This window comes from Sminthopsis crassicaudata, chromosome 5 (genome assembly GCF_048593235.1).
Source record: "Sminthopsis crassicaudata isolate SCR6 chromosome 5, ASM4859323v1, whole genome shotgun sequence".
Classification (NCBI taxonomy): Eukaryota; Metazoa; Chordata; class Mammalia; order Dasyuromorphia; family Dasyuridae; genus Sminthopsis; species Sminthopsis crassicaudata.
In genome coordinates this window covers 220,359,675-220,384,585 of record NC_133621.1, presented here as the reverse complement: position 1 = coordinate 220,384,585, position 24,911 = coordinate 220,359,675, and the positions used below count along the sequence as shown (strand labels likewise).

Genomic DNA, 24,911 nt, shown 5'->3' with positions numbered 1-24,911 from the left:
TAATGAAAGTGAGGTGAAAGAGGTTTCAAAATCTAAGTAATGAGAAAGTAGGGCGAGGTTTCATGTTGGGATTACTAGGTGAGAACTGAGGTTGTCTGGATGGTGACAAGGTGAGAATTCAGGTTTTCTGGACAATTACAAGGTGAGAACTCAGGTTGACTTGATAGAGGGGGCAAGCTCATTGGCTGGGGTGGTTCTTCCCAGAAGCCCTTGCATTATCCCACGCCCATTCTCTGGGAGGATAAAAAGAGACAGCACTGGGCGCAGAGGGCAGATCGGCCTGAAGAAGGATAAGAGTTGGAGGAGATTCAGAGCCAGGATTCAAGAGAAAGACTCTGCATTGCATCAGGCTTGACGGGGCTCTCTGCAGGAAGGGAAGTCACTTCTAAGGACAAGAGTTAACAGCAACTGCCTGGAGACAACGGTTCACTACAGGAAGAAGAATCTGTCTGAAAGATTTGAGTAGACACAGCAGATCTCTTCCCAGAGAGCGATCTGGCAGCTTCTGGAGACGACAGCTCGCTACAGTTTCAAACTCTAAGCAAAAGAAAATTTTCCTCTCCTAATCTCATCTATCCAAGTTTCCAAGATTATTGTTCCATGGCTATAATGGTGTTAGGATTTCCAAAATGTTGGGGTTCCAGACTGGTGTCATGAGGTATCTCAAAGGAATTGGTAGACTTGGACATATTTCCAAGTCAAGGGGCAAAATTTATTACAATTGTAATGCCAATTAAAGCAGGCTAAATTCCAAAAGAAGTTAGCAAAAAAACAGGAAGAAGAAAAGTAAATTTATAAGGAAAATTTAGAGAGACTAGAAATTTCATGTCACTGATATGCTAAGTTCATGGCTTAGAAGTGGAGTTGAGGAGTGGTCTGGTTTTGACTTTGTGTACAGGTGCAGGATTCAAGTTCTCTGGACAAAGTTCATGAGTGAACCAACTGGAGCCATGTTTTTAGGCCTCCAACACCACCAGGTTAAGTGGTGAACTCCCAAGTAGTTCTTCATCTACATTAATTTTAATTAACTCATTATTATTGCTCATTAATTTCAGAAACCCCATTATCATTGACTAATAGGCTATTACCTGACAACATTTTGTGGGCTCAGCATACTGGTCATATAGAGAGAAGAAATACATCATTTCTCAAGGCCAGGCAGAATAGGGGTTATTGCTACATCCTTACTAAAGGCTATATAATATCAATGGAGTCTGCAACACTGTATTCTGCATTGTATGATCTGGTAGTTTGTGGATACAAAGTCCTTATTTCACAAAATAAAGGAGAAATTCCCTTTAGGGGTTTTTGTGGGGAGTACTTTACAGTAACCAAGCAAAAACCCTTCCATCAAATACATGAATTCTCCTAAGGAATCCTAATCCAGGGGAACATAGAGGTAAATTGAATGCAGATAAGAGACATTTGTGTAGCTAATACATAGAATTAACTAGTGCTTAATGAAAACAAATGCGACCAGATCCTGTTCAGGTTAGATTGCCTGTCTTTTAATTTTAGAATCACAGGGAGAGAGTGAATAGATAAAGATGAAATCTAATTACATAAAAAGTAATTCAAAAGGATGTGCCAGGATATAGTGGAGGTTCTAGGTAAGAAGAAAGGGGGAAAAGCATTAAAAATCAGGGACAAACATTAGAGACCAGTTTGAAATGAAGAGGAAAGTTCCTTAAAATTCTGATTTGTAATTTGCATTTTTGAGGGGTTAAGTCTGATGGGGGTTGAGGTCCCTTTAAGATTTCCTTTCTGATTTCCCAACCCCCATGGCTGACCTTTGATTCACAAATCCTTTTGAATATCTGGGCCCAGCCCCCACTGGATCTGAGCTGGCTTGGGTTTTCTCAGCCCACACAAACAATTTCTTCCTTATCTGAAAAGCCCGAAAAGAACTTGGCACCACCCACAAGCCCCTTTTAGGTATAAAAGAGCCAAGTTGGAGCTCTCTCTTTGCAGGAGCCCTTCTCCCCAAACATGGTATCCTTCCAGCCATGTAAGGGTTCCTGCCCTCCCAGCGACCACCTTTGGCCCTGGTGTCTTTCTAACTGAACTTTACTTCCAAATTCCTACAATAAACCTTTTTCTATCAATCTAGGTTTCCCGTCCTGTAAATTCATTTACAGAGGACACTGCACCTCATGGGACTATCTTACTATCTTTGTGCTGACCAATGGGGTTCTCCCTTTCCTATCTCTCATCAAGTCTTCCTATATGTTCTTTGAAAGGTCTTAGAGAGAAAATGACCAGCGGACATACAGGAAGTACAGAAAAGAATAACCAACAAGCTAAGGGAATAGAATTGCTGTTTAGTTTTGTCCAATGGTTCAGGATCCAATGGATCCTGGGTCCAGTGGGATCACAGTATCAAAGGGGCTTTCTTATAGAAGAAATTGAATGATTTGCCATTTTCTTCCCCAGTGGATCCTTTTTGTCAATAAAACAGAGGTTTCAGGGTCATATAACTAGAAAGATTCTGAATTTGTATTAGAACTCATATTGATGAGAGTAAAACCAGACAGCCCAGTATGTAAAAAACCTTATACAAACTTAAATGGATTTTCAGTCTGTGGAGAACTCTTTTCTTACTTAAAAGGACTTACATTCTCTGGAGAACTCTTTTGTTATAGCATCTTCTCCATATCCTCTGGAAGCAGGAAAAGCCTTTTCAGATACAAACTTAAGTATTCTTAACTATCCTGTTCTATTATTCTGTTTCTGTATAAAATTTTCAGATTATGTTTCTTTGCAATATTGCTTCTCTCTTGAAGTTGATATTGCCAGTCAAGACATCTTGGCATTTATTTCTAATCAATAAAGCCTTTGTTATCACAGCTTTGAGTAAGTGAATTCTTTCACTATAGACCCGCCCATAGAACTTTGGAGAGAGAGAGAAATTGCAGGCCCGTCCTGCCCTATCACACCCTCATCAATATCCTCTTGACTCAAGGCTTACCCTATAGAGGCACCAACAGCTCAAAGGTAAGAGAGAAGCATGCAGAAGAATTGCTTATCCATAAAAAAAATCCATAAAAAATCCATATAATATAGCAAAAAGAAATTAACCTCCCACCCAAAAAAAAGAACAGTGTAAGAGTGAAAGTTTATAGCTGTTAAGTGGAAATGAAGTAAACTCAGGGTTATCCAATGAACAATAATTTTGTTCACTCCCAATATAAGTTGGAGTAAAGGTGTCAAAAAAAGATGTGTCTGTAGAGATCTTGTAGCCTTATTGGGGATAAAGAAATGCCTTCTAAGCAGAAGCTTACTTAGAATGAATGGGCTGTGGGCAAATGTCCTCTTAGATATGATTATCTGGAAGAGGTAGAAGTAAGGAATAGATGTGTTTCCTCCTTGGCTCTGGGTCCTTCCTCTCCAGGAAATTGAGCTTCTTCCTTGCACAATTACTGTCCCTCCATATCACTTTGTGCAACATGCTACACAACTGCTCCCCTCCTTCCTGAGTCCTATTAGTAGTTTTCCCTCAACTAAGTTTCTTCCTTCCCAACTCCAAACAATCTAATTCCCAAGGTAGTTGATGATATCAGCTTCTATAGAAAGATTCCTTCTCCCTAAACATTAGCACCTGAGTAAAATGGACCTGGGCTTCACCATCTTTCTTATGAGAAATTTTCACCATATACAATAATGATTCTGCTTCCTCTTATGGACCTAGAGAACTGATTTTGTCCGAGTGTGCTTGTTATTCTGAAACTGTAAGCAGTTTCTCACTGAAATATTAAAAAAAAAATCCTGCAGTCAGAAAGAGTAGAATGAGAATCATTCTCTGGGGATCAATATCCTTAGTATTATATAGGGAAGAAATGAACATGGATGCATGATAGTGCATAGTAGGCTCAGTCAGGTAGAAGGGGATTTCAGGTAGAGATTCCTAATGGGTTCTTAATAGGATTCCTAAATGTAACTCATTTAGCTGCATGTCCCTAAAAAGATACTGGGATGTGTCGTTCCTGGGTCTCTTAGGCCCAGGGCTTTCCATCAATCTACAAGTAAAACTTCAAACTCAATATTAGTTGTTACTCCAAGTTCTACTTCTGATTTTGCCTTCCATTACCTGTCATCTCCCCAGCAATTTCAGCATTGCCTTCGTTATAATAAATAAACCTTGAACAAATTAGATGTCTGTGCTACTATTTTCTGAAATCTGACATCTTAAGAAAAGATAAAACTTGTTCAAGGAGAAGCCAAAAGGTTCTAGAGCAATGAAAAGAATGTCTCTATAGAAGCTTAGTATTATGATAGAGGAAAGAGCCCAGAAGGGATGAGAAGTTAAGGAGAAGAAATGGAGACTTTAGAAGAGGTACATAAAGGCACAGATCTTCCCTTGGAACCAATTAAGCAAATATATAATACTAAGAAACTTTTCCCCAGTAAAAACACTTTATAAAAATTGAAAATTGGTAAGAACATTAAAATGCTATAAAACATTAAACAAAAGAAATTCAATTTTAAATCATTTATTGTAATGTTCTGTTTTCTATAGATTGCAATCGTTCTCTTGGGGGCAGGTTTTTTGGGGAGCTTCTAGGAGCAGCCTTAGTTTTACTTCAGTTTCATAATCCCAAATACAGCCAGGAGTTAAAGTCTAGATACTTTATTGTGTCCTTCAAATATTCTCTTCCAAATTCTTATCTCCTTTACTTGGGGCTGAGCTAGTTTTCTTGAGGCCTTCCTCTTTCCTTGGTTCCCGAGAGTTCTTCTCTGAATGTTAGGATCCTTACAAGGTGCTAAGTGGATATTTAACAATTCTCTAGTTCAGAGTTCACACTTTTAAAGGAATTCAAACCATTAAATGAGTTTACATCTTTAAAAGAGTTCACTCTTTGGTTCTATAAGGAGTTCCCAGAAGCCCATGGAGTATCCACAAGCCCATTCTCTTCGAGGATATAAGGAGCCAACATTGAGTCTGGAAGGAGTAAGATGTGAATCAAGGGGAGAACTTCAGGAAAGGTGGAGGAGATTCAGAGAGCCAGGATTCAGTAGATTTGTAAGTCCAACAGATTCACAAGTCTAAAGGAAAAGCCTGCTCATGGAATTCCAGGAGATTCACATCTAGGATTGAATCCTGGGAAACCCACAATCCCACACTCTCAGAGACAGAGTCTGATTCCCACACTCTAGGAGATTCAGAGTCAAGATTTCATTCCCACATCTACCTTCGTGCTGGTTGGAGGTAATTGGATTCAGAAGGAGCTAAAGACTGAAGCTGGCTGGAGACATTCTAACAGGAACTAAAGCCAAGGCTGCCTCCAGAAGCCCCCCAAGAAACCTGCTCCCAGAGAAAAGGATTTACAGAAAAGAAAACCTGCTCCCAGAGAAGGATTGTAATTTAGAGAAACAGAACATCACATCCGAATGTCTCTGAATCGAAAGGTTTTCCTTCAGCCTCCAGCTTCTCATCCTCCCAATGTCTCCAGCCAGAATAAACATGGAAGTTGAAATGACTCTTGACTCCACCTCCAAGAGTGGGATTGTGGGTTTCCCAGAAGTAAATCCTAGTTGTGAGTCTTCGAAACTCCTCTCCTCTGAAGTCCTTTGAAGTTCTCCCTGGAAATCCTCTCCTAGACTGAATCCTGGCTCTCTATCTACTCCCAATAAGCTCGTCCTTTTATGTGATTTCCAAAGGTGTGAAGTCTAATGTGTGGACCAATGAGTTAATTCCTTTAAAAGTGTAAACTCCTAAACTAAAGGTATGAACTCCTTTAAAGGTGTGAACCAAGTACATTACCTTGTAAGAATCCTAACAATTTATTAAAACTCTGAGATTGTTCCTCACACACCATGTATATCTGGAAAGGTTGAAAACTGATGAAACTACACAATTAGTAAAGGGTTTGGACCAGCAACTAATACACAATGGCTAGCTGTAAAGACTAGTCTAAATGATGCATAAAGTAATTTGAAATTTTGTGAGAAAAGTGAAGAAACTATTCATAGTCTTTGATCCAGGGATCTTACCACCAAATAAATATCCAAAGGAAATTAAAGCTAGAAAGAGGTACCATGCATATTCCAAGAAATCAGGGTACATTCTGGTTACAAAGGGACTGTCTGTTATGGTCACTGTGTTGGTATTGCTTAACTTTTTTATCTAGGTTACAAAGGGATTTAGCAAAGGTGATATATCTGAAAACTAATATAATAAGAAAACAAAAGAAATCACAATGTTTTAAATAATACAAACTGAAATAATATTTTGTAGGAATGGGGTAGATAAAGGGAACGGGGGTAAATGGATGAAAGAAACATTGTGAACAAAATTGTTTACAAAAATCTTATGCTCAGTAGCCAAGAGACAGCTCAAAGATTTTTGTGGATATAAAAAAAAAAAACTTGGCATCATTTTTTTATCCATGAAAGAAAAAAAGGACCCAAGAAAATCTTCTGAGCATTTATATCCAAATTGAAATGCTGACTTATTTTAAGTTGCCTCTTCTCAACTCCATTGTTGTTGTCTCTGTCTTTCTCTCTGTTCTTATCTGGTCTCCTTTCTCTCACTTCTACTTCTCTCTCTCCCTCATCTTGTCCCTCTCCCTGTTTCTCTCTGCCTTTATCTCTCCACTGTCCTCTGTCTCTATCTCTGTTTCTATCTTTCTGTCTGTTACTCTCTGTGTGTTTGTCTCTCTCTCTCTATCCCCCTATCTCTTTTCTCTTTTTCTTACTTTCATACTCTTTCTATTTTATCTACAGATTCATTTAAAGCCATAGATCAGAAATGAGAAACTATACAGGGATAACATTATTCATTCTCCGGGGATTGACAGATGACCCACAGCTAAAGATTCTACTTTTGACCTTTCTATTTCTGTTTTACATCCTGAGTGTATCTGGGAACTTGATCATCATCACCCTCACTTTAATGGATCAGCACCTTAAAACCCCTAAGTATTTTTTCCTCAGGAACTTTTCTTTCTTAGAATTATGATTCACAACTGCCTGTATACCCCGATTCCTGTACAACATGTCAACTGGAGACTATACTGTGACCTATAATGGATGTTTCAATCAGTTATTTTTTGGAATGCTCTTTGGGGCCTCAGAGTTTTTTCTCTTGGCTGCCATGTCTTATGACCACTATATAGTTGTCTGCAAACCACTGCATTATGCTGCCATCATAAACAACAGAGTCTGTAATCAGCTCCTCCTGAGTTGTTGGGGGTCTGGGTCAATGATTATAATTCCAATAGTTAGTTTTGGTCTTCAGCTAGAAAACTGTGACTCCAATATCATTGACCATTTTGTCTGTGATATATCACCATTGCTGGAGATCACATGCTCTCATACATAGTTCATAGAATGGTGTTAGCCCTTGCTGTGTTCATATTCATCATCCCCTTAGTGTTAGTGGTTATATCTTATGCATATAACATTAGGACTATTCTGAGATTCCTTTCACTGAGCAAAGGAAAATAACCTTTTCCACTTATACCTCCCACATGATTATTGCCTCCATGACTTATGGAAGCTGCATCTTCATCTATATCAAACCTAAAAGAGAAGGAGTTGCTTTGAATAAAGTAGTATTAGTACTTGCAACTTCAGTAACACTTGTAATGAACCCTTTTATTTATACCCTGAGGAATAAACAAATGATTAAACCTTTTAGAGATGCATGAAAATGATTGTATTGATTTCAAAGTTATAAGAGGAAATTGAATTTCAGGAGGAATGTTAGTAAAATAAAATTTAAATAGTTTTCAGCTCTTTGCTCGGGATCCTATGACCTAATTTTATTTTCTAACTAATGTCCTTTTACCCACAGCTTTTTTCACAACTCTTTTTCTTTTCTATCCAGACATCCTCACTAATGGAGGTGTTTTCCTCCCCACTCCATCCCCCTTATTAAAGATTTCACTTTCAATCACCTCATCCCTTCACTTCTATAAAATTAATGAATGTTTATTGACAAACAGCTACCTATAAGAAAGTTATTATAAAAGAATTTTCCAGATGCCTATTTAATAGTCAATATGAATTTATTAAATGCATTTTATATACTGGTAATAAGCATAAAAAATACGGGTATAAAAAAGAACGTTAATCCCTGCCCCACAAGAAGTTAAAATCTAGTTAGGAAAACAAAACACGGGAGGGAGAAGAAAGGTACTTTGCTTGAGGATCTATTGGAGAAATAAGTCAGAGAAGTTCCAAAGTGGTGAAATCAGGTAGGAAATGAGGAAATATTCAAATTCAGTTTTCTCTTTAGCTGGAAGTTTAGAGTAGAAGGAGAGTATAGTAATGGACTACCAAGGCTTGTGTGGTTTTGTATGGTGATTAAGTCTACCCAACAATAAATTTCCTGGGGCATGATGAAGATCTCAGTCAGAGAATACTCAAAGTAGAGCAGCCAAATGAGAAATCAATTATGCCTGATTGATGTATACTTTGAAACCAGATAGATCATTCTTTTTCCTTATCAGGAAGGAGAGCCTATTATCAGCTATAATCAAGACCCAAATGGTCCTTTTGGTATAGCTATAGTCTAGCATCCAACCTGTGAGACAGTCAAGTAAGCATCTTTCAACAACCTTTGAGATCTTGATTAACATAATTTTAGACAGGTCTGGGACCTGGTCAGCTAAGTGGATTTCACCTGGCTCCTCCTAGATCCTACCATTATCTCTCTTAACTTCTTCCTTGATCCTCCTCTTACTTCTTAGATATTGCTCCCCTGTTGTTGTGTACCCTGAAATGCAAACTATTCATTTATGTTTCTGTATTGCAACTGCTTGAGGTTGTGATGTATTTTCACATAAATAAAATAGCACATCTTTATAACCTGTGATGGATGCCTATTTATTATGCCATGCACTGAATCTCTATTATATTTACCTGGCATAGGTGATTATATGATTAGGAAGGTAGTCTCCCCAGGGGGAAGCTTATCCATTGCACTCTGGATGAGCTGACCCCCTTGATTTTCCCAAATGCGGGAAACTCGACTGCATACTTTGTGATAATATTGTGCTCCAATTCTCTGTTATTGTCCTCACTCAGTTTCCCTAAATTGTTTTGCCTCAGTTTCCCTAAATTGTTCTGCCCCAGTTTCCTTAACTTTTCTGCCTCAATCCTCTTAGTTGCAAACCCCAACCCCTCCTGTTCATTAACATTCAGGGCCATTTGCTCTAAGGTTATACATTGTCAATGTGAGACTCAAGATAAGAGGGAGTTCAAACTTCCTGGCTCCTAATTCCTTCTGCCATCAAAAATTTATGGTCCTATCCCATACCCTGTCATTGTTCTTCTTTATCCCAATTTACCAGAATGTCTAGTGACTCCCACCACCCTATCAGAACCTGATTGATAGTCCATTCCCACTCTGTGTTCTGACTCCAGATTTGGTCTTGGTCCACCCCTGTAGCTGAGCGATGTGTGTATATATGTCATTGAAAACTCACATTCACCACTGGATATTTTTTTTTTCTTAAAGTATATTAAGGTATTTTCTTTTTCTTTTTTTTTTTTTTATTGAAGCTTTTTATTTTCCAAATATATGCAAGGATAATTTTTCACCATTGACCCTTTCAAAACCTTGTGTTCCAATTTCCTCCCCTTCCCCCACCACCTCTTCTAGATGGCAAATAATCCAATATATGTTAGACACGACATATTGTTTTAAATACATTGTTCATAAATACACTTGATCCCAAAGAACTGATGGCAAATTTGATGTCTATCAAGAAGACCTGGGTTCAACTCCAGCTTCAGATATTTAGTAGCTTTATAACCCTTGACAAGTCACTTAAACCCTATCAGCTTCAATTTCCTTAATTGTTTTTTTTATATATATATATATATATTTTATAATATTATCCCTTGTATTCATTTTTCCAAATTACCCCCCCTCCCTCTATTCCCTCCCCCCGACGACAGGCAATACCATACATTTTACATGTGTTACAATATAGTCTAGGTACAATACATGTGTGCGAATATCATTTTCTTGTTGCACAATAAACATTAGAATCCGAAGGTACATGCAACCTGGGCAGACAGATATTAGTGCTAACAATTTTCATTCCCCTCCCAGTGTTTCTTCTCTGGGTGCAGCTACCTCTGTCCATCATTGATCAACTGGAAGTGAGTTGGATCTTCTTTATGTTGAAGATTTCCACTTCCATCAGAATATATCCTCATACAGTATTGTTGTTGAAGTGTACAGTGATCTTCTGGTTCTGCTCATTTCACTCAGCATCAGTTGATTTAAGTCTCTCCAGGCCTCTCTATATTCCTCCTGCTGGTCATTTCTTACCGAGCAATAATATTCCATAACCTTCATATACCACAATTTACCCAACCATTCTCCAACTGATGGACATCCATTCATCTTCCAGTTTCTAGCTACAACAAAAAGAGCTGCCACAAACATTTTGGCACATATATGTCTCTTTCCGCTCTTTAGTATTTCTTTGGGATATAATCCCAGTAGTAGCGCTGCTGGGTCAAAGGGTATGCACAGTTTGATAACTTTTTGGGCATAATTCCAGATTGCTCTCCAGAATGGCTGGATTCTTTCACAACTCCACCAGCAATGTATTAGTGTCCCAATTTCCCCACATTCCCTCCAACATTTGTCATTATTTGTTCCTGTCATCTTAGCCAATCTGACAGGTGTGTAGTGGTATCTCAGAGTGGTCTTAATTTGCATTTCTCTGATCAGTAGTGATTTGGAACACTCTTTCATGTGAGTGGATATAGTTTCAATTTCTTCCTCTGAGAATTGTCTGTTCATATCCTTTGACCATTTATCAATTGGAGAATGGTTCGGTTTCTTATAAACTATGGTCAGTTCTCTATATATTTTGGAAATGAGACCTTTGTCAGAACCTTTGTTTTTAAAAATATTTTCCCAATTTGTTACTTCCCTTCTAATCTTGTTTGCATCACCACTGGATATTTTGAGACAGGAGTCCTGTCCAATCAATCAATGAAGCTTTCCAATAAATAAAATATTAAACTCTCTAATCTCTATCTTGCCTCAGTTTCTCTGGCATTACATTAGTATATCTTTTTTTAAAATTTTATTTAATAGTTTCCCCCAGTTACATTTAAAATAAATTCTTACATTTGTTTCTAATTCTTTTGAATTCCACATCTCTTCCTTATACCCACCCCCAGCCCCCATTGATAAATCACAAGTAAAGTTATGCAAAACATTTCCATAAAAATCATGTTGTAAAAGAAAGAAAACATAGATCTGCAACGTTAAAAAAATAAAAAAAAAACTCTCAAGAAAAATAAAGTTCAGTGAGAGGGAAAGGGAGAGAAAATGGGAGAAACAGGTAGGGGGAAATGGGAGAGAAAAAGAGAAAGAGAGAGAGAAAGAGGGAGAAAGGGAGGGAAGGAGAGAGAGAGAGAGAGAAAGAGAGAGAGAGAGAGAGAGAGAGAGAGAGAGAGAGAGAGAGAGAGAGAGAGAGAGAGAGAGAGAGAGAGAGAGAGAGAGAGAGAGAGAATATGTTTAATTAGTATTCAGGCAAAATCAGTTCCTTCTTTGGATATAAAAAAAATTTTCATCTTAAATCCTTCAGGCATGGTTCATCGTTCTACTGAGAATAGCAAAATAATTTACAACTAATTATCCCACAACATTAGTATTCTTTTGTACACAAAGTACATTACTTCATACATGTTATTTGAATTGATAGAAGACTTTCTAGGTTTTATTTGAGCACCTTGTTCATCATTTCACATGGAACAATAATATTACATCATAATCACATACCACAATTTATTCAATCATTCCGCAGTTGATGGACATCCCCTCTATTTCCAATTTGTTGCCTCCAGAAGACAGTTGCTATGAATATTTTGCATATGTGGGTCACTTTTCGTTTTCTTCACATCTCTTTTTTGATTCATGCCTACTACTGCTATTGTTAAGTCAAAGGAAATACATGAATTTATAGCCTTTTGGGCATAGAGCATATATTTTGATCATTTATCAATTGGGGTAAATTGATTTTTTGAAACTTACTTCCCAACTCTTTTTTGCAATTACTACTCCTAATTGTATTTCCCCCCTCCCCATTTCTCCTCTTCTCTCTCTCTTTTCACTCTCCTTAAAAGTGTTTTGCTACTGACCACTCTCTCCTTCTATATGCCCTCTCTTTTATCACCCACTCTCCTTTCCCTATTTCATTCCCCCTCCTATTTTCTTACATGTCAAAGTGGATTTCTATGACATTATTAAGTATGTATGTCATTTCCTCTTTGAAGCAATTCTGGTGAGAGTAAGGTTTGCTTGTTCCCCTACTTCTCCCCTTCTTTCCCTTCACTGAAAAAGCTTTTTCTTGCCTCTTTTTATGGCAAACAATTTGCACCATTCCCCTTCCCCTTTTCCCCTTCTCCCAGTACATCCTCTCTCACACTTAAATTTCATTCTTTTGTAGAACACATCCTTTACATTTTCACTAAGGGGCCCCTTCAGGTTTCAGACTTCAGGACAGACTGAGCCCAAAATGTAGGGTCACATTCTGTGACTTCATAATATCATTTTAATTTTAAATATAAAATAGGAGAAGAAAAATATTACCTTGTGCAAAAAGGATATAGAATATAAAGTAATAAATTTCCATTTCAAGAAACCGTAGATAAATGTGGATATATAGATATATATGTATATGTCCATGTAAATATATGAATACACACATATGTATTCATATGCATCTTTGTATGTTGTTTTGTATTCTTTATACTCTGTTTCTCTGAAGGTGGATAACATCTTCCTTTATAACTCCAAATCTTTCCATAGTTTTTCTAACTCCACCAACCCATCAATACCTACACTACAGCAATACTCTAATCTTATAATGTCCAGTTATTTTAAATGCTCTAAAACAATATTGATTAATATGGCTGATGTATAGTGTGGTTTTTCTAATATTCTCTTTTGATTAACTCTATCTTAGGTTTAATTTTGTCTAACATCACAATTGCTGCTACATAATAAATTCTACTCCTGATCTTTATTTTATGTTTGGGTTTATCTCTTATTTCTTATCCTTCTGACTGCTCTGGCTTACTTTTACCTACTACTTTGCCTTCCCATTACTTTAGCTACCCAACAACTTTTCCCTTGAATTAGGAAGCTTTTTATACATTTTCAAAAATATATAGATATTTATTTCCCTCTTTATCTCACTCCCATTATTCTGCATACCTTATCCCATTTCTGTTATCCCATTAATCCCATCAATTAAATGAAAACAATCCTGAAGTACCACCTCACATCTCAGGCTGGCTAATATGAGAGAAAAAAATGAAAAATATGTTGGATGGCACAAAGGAAAAATGAGACATGAATAAGTATTAGTAAAGTTGCAAATTGATCCAGTTATTCTGGAGAATAATTGAGAACTATAACCAAAGAGTAATAAAAATGTGCATATTCTTTGATCCAGCATTACTACTAGTTCTGTATCCCAAAGAGATCATAAAAAAGGAAAAGGACCTATTTGTACAAAATTATACATACAAGCTCTCTTTGTGGTGGCCAATTGGAAGTTGAGTGGATGCCCATCAATTGGAGAAGAGCTGAACAAGTTGTGATATATGAATATAATAGAATACTGTTGTGCTATAAGAAATGATAAACAACTGGATTTCAGAAAAACCCAGAAAGCTAATAGGAATGGATGGTAAATGAAGTACACATTGTACATAATTTTACAATTATTAACTACAATCGACTTAACTCTTCTGAGTTATACAGTGACCCATGACAATTCCAAAAGATTTGCATTGGAAAATGTCATGCACACCCAGAGAAAGAGGTATAGAGTCTGAATATAGATTAAAGCACACTATTTCCACTTTTTAAAATTTCATTTTTTTTCTTTCTTGAGGTGTTTCCCTTTAGTTGATTCCTCCTTCAAAAAAAAAAAAAAACACTAATATATAAATAAGTTTAACATATTTGTCCAGGTATAAACTATATTGGATTGTTTTCTGTCTTAGCAAGGCAGAAAGAAAGGGAAAAAGGGGGGACAAAAGCTTGGAATTCAAAACCTTACAGAAATGAATATTGGAAACTATCTTTACATTTACTTGGAAAAAATTAAATAACATTAGATACAAAAAAAGAAAAGAAAAGAAAAGAAAACATCATTGAGAGAGCTTCCATTTGGATGACCAACTGGTAGATAATGCTGAAGTACTTGTTTCTATACTATAACAAAGAATGAAGACCAGATTAAACAATGATTAAGAATTTAAAAGAAAATTCTCAATAAGATTATTCATCCAAGACTGGGGTTGGGGGAGGGAAGACTAGAGATATGGAACTAAACAATGGAACTAAAGTGCTATTAAAGAAGTAGTAGAAGAAGAAGTGAAGAAACTATAAATTAGAAGCAGCATCACATGACAAGCCCCAGTGCCCTAACAATGGAAGCCATAGGAGTAAAGTGACAAAAACAACAATCCCCTTAAGAGGCAAATCCAAGAGGATTAAAGACTACACAACACTCTAACCAAGGATGATCCATTCCTCCTATACCTAAAATTAGACAAATTCCAAGGGAGATAGAACAAGAAATGTATCAACTAGGAAAATCCCAAATATAAAGCAAAATTCCAACCAGCACCAGAATGAACACAACCTTGGACAGGATAAAAACTATGTAGCACACTGCTCAAAGACGACTCAGTTGAAACAGAGACCACAACTGAGAAATGAACCCTCACAATTTTGTTGAGTTATTTTTCAGTTGCGCCTGACTCTTCATGACCCCTTTTGGGATTCTCTTGGTAAATATTACAAACTGGTTTGCACGGCTTTCCCAGGATCACATAGCTAGTATGTGTCTGAATCAGGATTTAAAATCCACATATTCCTGACTCCTAGCCTGACACTGTATCACTGCACCATCTAGCTGTTCAGTCATCAAAATAAGTGTCCCTAAAATGTACTTATCTAAAAAGTATCAATCAGGACAAAAAAGCAGTGCCCTGAATCAGGGTCAGCTAATTGCAGAACACAACATGAGAATGTTGAAGCCTGACAGTCCTTTGTGAACATAAAAGTACAAGGAAGTAGAAACAAGAAAGAATAGAGCAAGATCAAGACCAACAGAACTTGACCATTCCATGGAAAATATTTTAAAAGATTGTACATTATGATCAGGCTTTATTAAGAAAGGGAATGAAAAGTTGGTTCAGTATTTAAAAGAAACTAAATATGATACATCATATTAATGAATGAGAAAAACAATTTTAAAAATCACAAAAAATGCTTCAAAAGATGCAGGAAAATGTTTTTGTCAAAATATTTAAGCTATTCTGTATTTTAAAAATAGGAATAAGTGAAATATTAATTGATATGGCAAAGTCCAGAAACAATATTAAATGTAATGGAGAAATGTTAGACTTTCCAATAAAATCAGAGAAAAAACATGGGTTTCTATTATCACTACATTCTATCTCTAATGTCTAGAATTAATGTATTCTAGATGTTCTAGACCATAATAAAATAATGTTATAATTTAAAGTAACCTTACATTGCCAAATATGGAACAATCATTGACAAAATAGAAACAAAATTGGCTTATTTTACAAATTTAATGGTATACTTATGAACGCTAAAGATTCAACTAAAAAGTTATTAAAGCAGCATTTTTAACAGTAGAAGCATGTAGAATAAACATTTATAAATAATAAAATAGAGCAAAAAATAAATGCAAAGCAAACAAAGTGATAATATTATGCTTCCATCCACATTCAGTCTCCATAGTTCTGTGTCTGGCTGCAGAGGCATTTTCCATCCCAAGTCTATTAAAAAAAAAACATATACCCTGGGTAGCTAAGTGGTGCAGTGGATAGAGCACCAGCCATGAAGTCAGGAGGACCTGAGTTCAGATCTGATCTCAGACACATAACACTTCCTAGCTGTGTGACCATAGGCAAGTCGGTTGCCTATGGACAACTCCCCAATTGCCTCAGCAAAAAAAGGAAAAGATATAACTTTAAAATAATCACCAACCACCCTTTTACAAGGCAGAATGTGATTCCTCCCAATAGGGGAGGTGAAGAGATTGGCATCAGATGCTCAGTGCCCTGCTCTACTCCAGATGATATCTATTAAGTCCTTTAAATATCATTAGTTTAGTTCAACCTAAGCTCCTGGTTATAATCTTTTAACAAATAAAAACTACAAGTTATCTAACCAAAGCTTGGGTCCCTTTCCATCAAATACAAGATCAATAATAACCATACACACAACAAATGGGGAATATATGATTTATCCAACCTAATATAAAATAGAAATTAGAGAAGGTAAGTAGATGAGAATGAACCAGAAAATACAGAAATGAAGTGCCAGCAAAGAGGCTTCCAACTTTACTGAAGGAGAAATTCTCTAAAGTCTCTGGTGTGTTAAACTTCAGATAAAGACATGATTGACCTTCCAACTAACTTCTCTCCAAGTTGACTTCTTTCTAAAGTCTTTCTTTTCCATTTAGCACTTGAAGTAAATTTGGAAATATAACTTATTTTTTTCAAGCCAGAAACCAGAAGACTGAGATTTCGCTTCTCCCAAGGTCTCAACAACTCTGCCAATTCATGCCAGCAAAAAGCATAGAGTATTGAGTCTTCTCAAGTAGGATACATCCCATACAAATAATTTTGGTGACAGAGTAATTTGAAGTCCCAGGAATATGAATATTTTGTACTTTTTAAAACAGATCAATCAATGAAATATTATATACACATGTAGAATCAAGAGAACACATACCATAATATTGAATAGACGCAAAGACCCAAATTACTGGTAAAATTATTAACTATTTGACTAAAACTGTTGGGAAAGCAGTCTGGCAGAAATCAAGGGAAGTTACTAATCAAGAAGTTACTAATGGATGCATGACTTTGATATGAAAAGTCATAGGATAAATAAATTAGGGAAGAAAAGAAGAAATTATCTTTCAGATCTATGGCTAATTAAGAAGTCATGATAAAATAAATCATAGGGGAAAGCCTAAAAGATTAAATGAACAAATGTTTGTTATATAAAATTTTTTAATTTGCAAAAGTAAACTCAAAGAAATAAAAATCAGAAGAGAAACAAATAAATTGACTTGAATGACACATTCCTAATTGCTGTTCATTGTAATGATGAATACAGATGTGAAATGGAGCAATATTTGATTTGATTTAAATTTAAAATTGTATTGTTTTTAATCATTTAATGAATTAAGTTGTATTTGCAATATTTTATCACTCCATGCATAAAAACTCCAGACTCGAATTATTGAACTGGACTGAATTGATGCAAGCACAGAATAAAAGCAAAATTAAATAAAAATAACTTAGGTGTTTTATACAGTATGCAGAAACAAAAAAGTACAGGCAAAACAATGAATAAGCATTTGTTAGGCTCCTATTGTGTGCTAGGCACTGTGCTGGGTAGTAGAGTTATAAATGCAAAAATTAAACAGCTCCTGTAAAATAACTAGCATCAAAGTTATGCATAGCTACTTATAGGACAAACAAGTAAACTTTTAATAGCTTAATAATGACAGACATGAAGAAATATAAACCATGAAGTAATTTTTCAACATACTGAAAAATTAGTAACAGGTACTTAAGTGATAATATAGCATTAGATATAAGGCATATGAGTAAACATTAGTGCTATCAACTACTTACACATTCCTCTGTAACATTTTAATTCAGTCTGGTCACCAAAGAATTCTCTGAAACCCATTGATTATTCCAATGGGCAGACAAAATTTTTATTGCATTGCCAAACGAAAATGTGAGATAGGCCCAGGCTAGATAGGAGCTTTGCTATCATCTTTACAATATGTCTCTATTCTAGGAATCTGTAGCCAAAATTTTAGGCAGAGAAGATATAAGTTATAGATGTAATTCTCTCACTCTATTTAAATGGATATTCATGTTAGCACATTACTTTACCCTCACCTGAAAAGTCTAATTTTTAGGCATATAGTCAAACAAAACTTCCAACTGTCAAGTGATACACTCTATTCTTTAGGGTTCATTGAAGTACATGATCATTTCACTACCTGTTTATAAAGAAGTGTAACTGACTCACCTATGGATAATAAGGAATTCACCACATTATCTTCACAAACCACCTGACAGATTCTGGGATTACTGATACACATGTCTGTAGCAATAAGTAAGTTGTCCAGTCTCTTCACAATTATCTACTTATTTGTGGGGAACCAGAAGTACCATAATTTCCCAGCAAAACTCCACTTTCTTGTCTAAAGAATTAAATCCGATGACTCTTTACCTCTGGAATCAAATATAATATTTTAAAAGATAGTTTTCTTATATGAATCTATATTATCTGCATATGTATGTATGTGTATATATATATATATATATATATATATATATATATATATATACATCTATCTGTGTCAATATATAAGCATAGATATGCAGTGATTCAGTGACTCTGGCCTTCTGATTATCTTACACAAGACACTCCATCTCTCAATTCTAGACACTTTCACTGGCTATCACAGTGCCTCTTCATCTCTATTTCTTAGTCCTCTGAAATCCCAACTAAAATCTTACCTCCCCTACTTAACACTGTCTTCCCTCTGATATTATCAGTTTATCCTGTACATTTCATAGCTGAAGAATTTTTTGCATGTAAGACTGTTGATTCTTTGAGTATGAAATTTATTGAAAGGGTGGGCAGGGAGTCTACATTTATTGATAAACCCAGAGGTTAATACAAAGCTTGACTTGAATTAGCTGCTTAAGAAATACTTGATTGCTTGACTTGAAGGTCCTACCAATGAATTCAGGGTATGTATTGTCATTTGTTACTTTAACATAAAGTTATAATAGGGAAGCCAGAATGTTTCAGCTTTACTCCCAGTATCTATTGTCACTCCATACTCAGAGATATTAAACTACAGGTCAAAAAACAGATCTGATTTTCAGTCCAACATTAGAAAGTCATGTTTCTTCTTAAAACGAAGCCAGTGCTATTCCTTACTTAAGATGTCACATCTCCTAATTCTGTGACTTTGCTCTAGGATTCCCTCAAGCCTGTAACACACTGACTCTCTGACCTCCACCTCTTAGCTTCCTAAATGTTACTCAAATCCCACCTTCAGCCAAAAGGCTTTTTTGGTCCCATCTCAACTTTGCTAACCTCCACTCTTCCCTCTGTAATCACTTTCCATCTATTGGTGATGTATCTCATATGAGCAGTTATTTAGATCCTTTCTCCTACCTAAAAATGTTCACTAGGACAGGGATAACATTTTTGTCCTTTTTAACACCAGCATTCAGCCTATGGTCTGACATACTCTAAGCATTTAATAAACTCTATTTGATACTTGACTGCCTAATAGATTAATAAAATAGTTCATTGCATAATATGTAATAATACATGTGTGAGTGTGGAATGCATACTCAATTTTTAAATGATGAAAAAAATCAAATAATTTTGAAGATCAGTCTTGGACAATGTGAGGAAGAGTGAAAAGATGACACTCTTCCTCCATCACCTGACTCATTACTATGTACCAAGCCTATGTCTGATACTATTGCTATTTTTTTTCCATTCCACATGGATACTGGCCACACAGCTGCATATTTTATATCTTTTGCCAAAGCTGATTAAAATAAAGATTCCTTAGTGACTTTTGAACTTGAGTTTCCCAGGGGACATTTCATTTGTGAACTCATTCGGTCACTAGGCAACTGTAGCACAATGGACAAATGAAGCAAATATCTTCTGCTATTAGTATACACTTTAGAGGAAAATTATCTCCCTGCCCAGATAGTTCAGTTTAGGTAATTCAAAAAAAGACAAGATCTGAGAAGCCATTCTCTTTCCAATGATTTTCTCTTTCTTTCAACAAAATATAGCACCTCAATATATTTCCTGCATTTAAAGCAAGACAGAATCTCTGATGCAGCATCATTTTAGAGTTAGTAATGAGAAACAGTGAATTGGTATATTCCAGAAGATGGTAACCTAGGAGAATTCAATTCTGCCTATTAAGCTGAGGTCATGGTTTTGTGAGATAATATGACCAGAAGTGTGTTGTCCGTTTTCATTAATTCCTTACTGCTCAACTTTAAGACATTCCAGGGATTTGGGGGAGTAAAAACCATGGAGACCTGAAGTAACAGGAGAAAATTAAGGTAAGTAATGACTTTTCATAACACTAATTTGTCTTCTCTTTTTAAACTATGAGGTTAGAATGATATGTCTGATTTCCAATAGAGGAACAGAGAAATCAGATGGAAGGAAGGAAGGAAGGAAGGAAGGAAGGAAAGAAGGAAGGAAGGAAGGAAGGAAGGAAGGAAGGAAGGAAGGAAGGAAGGAAGGAAGGAAGGAAGGAAGGAAGGAAGGAAGGAAGGAAGGAAGGAAGGAAGGAAGGAAGGAAGGAAGGAAGGAAGGAAGGAAGGAAGGAAGGAAGGAAGGAAGGAAGGAAGGAAGGGAGAGAGGGAAGGGGGGAAGAAGAAAGTGAGGAAGAAAAAAAGAAAGAAAGAAAGAAATAGGTGGAGAAAGGGAGGGGAGAAGAAATTAAGAAAAGAAAAGAATTCTGACCAGGTCTTACTCCAAAGATAAGGAAATTTTCTGTTCTGTGGTCTTAGACTCATATTTTGACATATACTGAATATAGATAACATCATCAAATAGACAAAATAATCAGAGAAAGGGGATGCCTAGTTATCTCAGTGGCCAATTGCAATGGACCCATTATACCTGCAAACAAGATAGAAAATAAAATTATCAGAGTGACGAGAACCACAAGAATCAGGGTACTTTTTCAGAATCCCCTTTATTGTGTCTTCTATTCCCCCAGCTTCATGGAAGAAAAATGAGAACTCTATTCTTAGCATTGATAAAAAGCCTATTTTAATCATCCAAGTCCCAAGGATGATCAAGAATAAAATCCAGCCTCTGTATCCAAAATATTCTTCTTCTGAATTGCATGGTCATTGACTTTTCTCCTTTAATGAAAGTGAAGTGAGGTTTCAAAATCTTACTATGAGAAAGTGAGGTGAGATTCCAAAATCTAGCCAAAAGAGAAATTTCCTCTCCTAAACACATGTATCCAAGAATCAAAGATCATTGCTCCATGGCTATGATGCAATATGATTGATTCCCAAAATGTTGGGGTTCCAGACTGGTGTCATGAGGTATTTCAAAGGAATTTGTAGACTTGGATACATTTGCAAGTCAAGGGGCAAAATTTATTACAATTGTAATTCCAATTATAGCAGGCTGAATTCCAAAAAGAAGTTAGCAAAAAAACAGGAAGAAGAAAAGTAAATTTACAAGGAAAATTTAGAGAAATCAGATATTTCATGTCACTGATATGCTAAGTTATGGCTTAGAAGTGGAATTGAGGAATGGTCTGGTTTAGATTCTGTGTACAGGTGCAGGACCCAACTTGTCTGAGTAGAGTTCATGGGTGAACCAACTGGAGCCATGTTTTTAAATTTGAAACAGCACCAGGTTAAGTGGTGGACATCCAATTTTGTTCTTCACCTACATTAATTTTAATGAGCAATAATAATAAATTATTGCTCATTAATTTCAGAAACCCCATTATCACTGACCCAACAGGCTGTTATCTGACAGCCACCAAAATTTGTGAGCTCAGCATCCTAGTCATATATAGAGAGAAAATACATCATATCTCAAGGCCAGGCAGAATAGGGGTTGTTGTTACATCCTTCCTAAGGGCTACATAACATCAGTGGAGTCTACAACACTGTATTCTGCAATGTAGGAACTAGTCACGAACTGATACAAACTCTTCATTTCACAAAATGAAGGAGAAATTCCCCTAAGAGGTTTTTGTGGGGAGTATTTTACACTAACCAAGCAAAACACTTTCCATCAACTACATGAATTCTCCTAAGGAATCCTAATCCAGGGGAACATGGAGGTAAATTGAATGCAGATAGGAGACATCTGTGTAGCTAATACATAGAATTAACTAGTGCTTAATGAAAACAAATGTGACCAGATCCTGTTCAGGTTAGATTGCCTGTCCTTTAATTTTAGAATCAGAGGGAGAGAGTGAATAGATAAAGAAGACACCTAAGAAAAAACTGCAAGTTTAACTGATAATAGTGACTTTTCATTGCAATGCTCCACTGTGATTGAGCACATAATCTGTTCCAATGTGAAATGAAGCTAGAATGTACAATGATCAGAATAAGTATTACAAAATAAAGGGGGTACCACCATCAGGAAATTTGTCACACCACACAAATTTCCACCTCTTAGTAGAAAAAGAAATTTTTAAGTATTATTCCCAATCCAATGCCTTTGCATAAATGAACCCATCTCTACTTCCTCGCAGTACAGAACTAAAGATGTGAATATTTATATTTCCTCTATGACTATTCCTATGTCTGAACATGAAATCATTGTTCAATAAAAAATGTTTAGCTCACTGTTATTTGAAAAAATAAGAAAAGATCTAGCAAGGAAGAAATGTGAATTAGCCAATATTCTCCATTCTGGTAAATCTTCTGTAGAAGCAAAATAGACAGCAGTCTTCCTGCTGTGGTTAAATACCTCCAATTCCAAAAACAATTCTGCAACATTTAAATAAAAATAATCAGTCACATTCTAAAAGATGAAGTATTCTTTGAAAAGGGAACATTGTCAACTATTAATTATTTACTGTGTATTCCTTTATTAGATCTTCTCTTAATTCGTTACAGAAAAAAAAGTAATTAAAAAGGATGTGTCAGGATATAGTGGAGGTCCTAGGTAAGAGGAAAGGGGGGAAAGCATTAAAAACCAGGGACAAACATTAGAGACCAGTCTGAAATGAACAGGAAAGCTCCTTTAAATTCTAATTTATAATTGGCATTTTTGCAGGGTAAGTCTTTCCATATGTTCTTTGAAAACATATCTATATCTTCTCAGAGAGAAAATGACCAGAGAACAGACAGGAAGTACAGAAAAGAACAACTGATAAGCTAAGAGAATAGAATTGCTATTTAGTTTTCTCCACTTGTTCAGGACCTGATGGACCACAGTATCAATGGAGCCTTCTTGTAGAAGAAACTGGAATGATTGACATTTTCTTCCCCAGGGGATCCTTTTGTCAACAAAACAGCTGTTTCAAGGTTATACAACTAGAAAGATTCTGAATTTGTCTTAGAACTCATATACTCCTGACTCAAGACTTTCCCTATAGAGGAACCAACAGCTCTAAGGTAAGAGACAAGCATGCAGGAAAAAAAATTGCTTCATAATCCATATAATATGACAAGAAATGAACTTCCCGCCCAAAAAAAAGAACAATGTTAAGGATGAAAGTTTGCAGCTGTTACGTGGAAATGAAGTACCCTTAGGATTGTCCAATGAACAGTAATTTTCTTCACTTCTAATATAAGTTGGAGTAAAGGTATCAAGCAAACCATGTGAGTGTCTCTAGAGGCCTTGTAAGCTAATTGGGGATGAAGAAATGTCTTCTAAGCAGAACCTTACTTAGAATGAATTAACTGTGGGCATATGGACTCTTAGATATACTAATCTGAAAGAGGTGGAAATGGGGAACAGGTGCACTTTTTATTTAGCTCTTGGTCCTTCCTCTCCAGGAAATTGAGTTTCCTCCTTGCACAGTTACTGTCCCTCCACACCACTTTGTGCAACATACTACACAACTTCTCCTCTCCTTCCTGAGTCCTATTGATATTTTTCCCTCAACTAAATTTCTTCCTTTCCAACCCCAACCAGTGTAATTCCCAAAGTAGTTGATGATCTAAGCTTCTATAAAAAGATTCCATCTCCCAAAACATTAGCACCTGAGTATAATAGTTCTGGGCTTCACGAACATCACCCTTTTTACGAGAAATTTTCACCCGATAAAATAATTATTCTGCTTCCCGTTATCGACCCAGACAACTGATTTCATCTGAGTGTGCTTGTTATTCTGAAACTGTAAGCAGTGTCTCATTGAAGTATTTTTTAAAAACCCTGTAGTCAGAAAGAGTAGAATGAGAATCATTCTCTGGGGATCAATATCCTTAGTATTATATAGGGAAGAAATGAACATGGATGCATGATAGTGCATAGTAGACTCAGTCAGGTAGAAGGGGATTTCAGGTAGAGATTTCTAATGGGTTTTTAATAGGATTCCTAAATGTAACTCATTTAGCTGCATGTCCCTAAAAAGATACTGGGATGTGAAGAGAATAGTTTCTAGGTCTCTTAGGCCCAGTGCTTTCCATCAATAGATGGATCTACAAGTAAAACTTCAAATTCAATATTAGTTGTTACTCCAAGTTCTACTTCTGATTTTGCCTTCCATTACCTATCATCTCCCCAGCAATTTCAGCACTGCCTTGGTTATAATAAATAAACCTTGAACAAATTAGATGTCTGTGCTACTATTTTCTGAAATCTGACATCTTAAGAAAAGATAAAACCTGTTCAAGGAGAAGCCAAAAGGTTCTAGAGCAATGAAAAGAATGTGTTATCTGGCTCTATAGAAGCTTAGTGTTACGATAGAGGAAAGAACCCAGGAGTGATGAGAAGGTAAGGAGAAGAAATGGGGCCTTTAGAAGAGGTACATTAAGGCACAGAACTTCCCAAGAAACCAGTTAAATTTAAAAGGGTATTCACTATGCAAATACATAATACAAGGAAACATTTACCAAGGTAAAACACTTTATAAAAATTGAAAATTGGTAATAACATTAAAAATGCTATAAAACATTAAACAAAAGAAATCCATTTTAAAATCATTTATTAAGACACTGAAGTTGTTCCTCACACACCATATATATTTGCAAAGACACTTTATAAAAATTGAAAATTGGTAACATTAAAAATGCTATAAAATATTAAACAAAAGAAATACAATTTAAAATCATTTATTAAAACACTGAAGTTGTTTCTCACACAC

At 36.0% G+C, this 24,911-nt stretch overlaps 1 protein-coding gene and 2 pseudogenes across 3 annotated transcripts in view; all 3 read left to right on the top strand.

Annotated features, from left to right (window-relative positions):
- The first annotated feature begins 6,748 nt into the window (after positions 1 to 6,748).
- Positions 6,749 to 7,649, top strand: LOC141542772 (olfactory receptor 6C2-like; annotated as a pseudogene).
- Positions 7,650 to 8,857: 1,208 nt separating this feature from the next.
- LOC141545269 (U1 spliceosomal RNA) lies at positions 8,858 to 9,008 on the top strand (annotated as a pseudogene).
- A 10,785-nt stretch (positions 9,009 to 19,793) lies between these two features.
- Positions 19,794 to 24,911, top strand: part of LOC141542774 (olfactory receptor 6C2-like) — a 55,458-nt gene continuing 50,340 nt past the window's right edge. For 2 of the 3 annotated variants that reach the window (XR_012482249.1, XM_074267358.1), the window contains exons 1-2: positions 19,794 to 20,169; positions 23,094 to 23,217. The gene's annotated coding sequence lies outside the window, so the exon portion shown is untranslated. Of the gene's footprint in view, positions 20,170 to 23,020; positions 23,218 to 24,911 lie in introns of all 3 variants that reach the window. The other variant, XM_074267359.1, reaches the window with a different exon arrangement.